A 1,886-nucleotide genomic window follows, 5' to 3' on the forward strand; every position below is an offset into this window, starting at 1 on the left:
TCTGCATATCTCAGGTTGTTAATGATTCTTCCTCCAATCCTGATACCACGTATTTCTTCATATAGTCCAGCTTCTCAGATTATTTGCTCAGCATATAGTTTGAATAAGTGTGGAGAAAGGATACAACCCTGACGTATTCCCTTCTTGATTTTAAACCATGTTTATTTATAAATGTTGTTTTTGTTGTTAAGTGCCATCGAGTCGTTTCTGACTCATAGTGATTAATAAATAATTACTTTAAATTATGATATAATACCAATAATTTTCTATATCATAGAATCTTATGACTTGGATCTGAATAATGTTAACCTCCCCAATTGTGGGCATTATGAATTAATAAATCCATTGTTCATTATGATCAGAAATAGCTTCAAAATCCTCAATAGAAGCCTCTACAAAACCAACACAAAATAATTAGGATTGTCATGGAAAATAAAATCTTTATAAAGATAAAACCAGTTGCCAAACTGGTATAAAGCAAATATTCCAGAATCAGAGTTACCTAGTGTCTACATTTCTGGGAGTTATGGATAAAGGGAGAGAATGCCAAGAACAAAATATATATCAAAGGCAAGTTCAGTCATCTTTTCTATATAAAAGTCCCATCCTTCCTCTGGAATTTAAGGAAATAGAAATATTATTGGAGATAAACCACTTGGACCCTTAACTCCCTATTCAAAAAGTATAAGGAAGGCAGTTGCAGCCACCCTACCCACCACTAGGTAGAAATGGATGGTGTATAGTTGGGTGCTATAATGCATAGGAGGGTAGGGATAATATTGCGTTAACTGAGTCATCATAGAGAAAACAGTGGAGTATAGACCTCTGCCAACTGTGTTAACTACATGGCCTTGTTGGGTTTCTGCATTTATGTTCAGTATTCAAAAATAAATTTTAAAAATCAGGCAAACATATCATATTTATCTGAGAAAAGGCCAAAACTGGATTTTTATATTTAGATATCTAGCCCAATGATTCCTTTGAGAGAGCCAGAGAGCTTTACAAATCATATCAGAGGAACCACTGAAAAATGCCACCTTAACATTTGAAAAAAGTAGTTTCTAGTCAGGTGTTTTGGGATACAGGAATGCTTCAAAGTATATAAACTTTCTGCCCAAAAAGCTGGAATTCAACTGTGATACAGTTAAGAATATTTTAACATGTCAAAATCAGTTTTCTCAAATCAATAAAATTTCATGTCATGATATAGATGAAATTATTTAGACTTCTTTTTCCCAGGAATTTTATTTTAATTTAGGATCTTTATTTATAGAGAAAATATATTTCTTGAAAATATATTATGTTATTACAATATGAATAAGATAGTACTTTGTTAAATGCACTAATGCATTAATAAAAATATCTTTATTAATATACAAATACATGCATTTTACTATTATGATATGTATTTTATAATAAGTTTTTCTAATTAAGAACTCTTCATTTATAAGACAGTAGTACAATTTGTTTTGGAGAAAGAAAAATATTTAATGAAAGTTGTATTTAAATAGGTTGCTCATTCTCAAGAGGTAATCAAATAATATTAAATAAAATTATTGAATAATTTCATTAACCAAATCTTTAATCCAAGATCACTCAGAATAATAAATGAAAAGACTCCTTATTTTGGATAAAATTATTTTTTACATAAATAGCTATTAAATATAAGTGAGGACCAAAAGACCTAGATCAACATTTAGCACACTGAATTTAAATATAGCTAAAATAAGAAGTGGGAGCTCTGGTAGCATAGTGGCTAAGACACTTGCCTGCTAACCAGATGGCTGGCGGTTCAAACCCACCAGCTACTCCTCGGAAGGAAGGTTGGGCAATCCTACTTCCGTAGTGATACTGCCTCGGAAACCCAAGGAGGGGTTGCTATGAGT

The sequence above is a fragment of the Orycteropus afer genome, unplaced genomic scaffold, assembly GCF_000298275.1.
Source record: "Orycteropus afer afer isolate SDZICR_OR568_19922 unplaced genomic scaffold, OryAfe1.0 scaffold00162, whole genome shotgun sequence".
Classification (NCBI taxonomy): Eukaryota; Metazoa; Chordata; class Mammalia; order Tubulidentata; family Orycteropodidae; genus Orycteropus; species Orycteropus afer.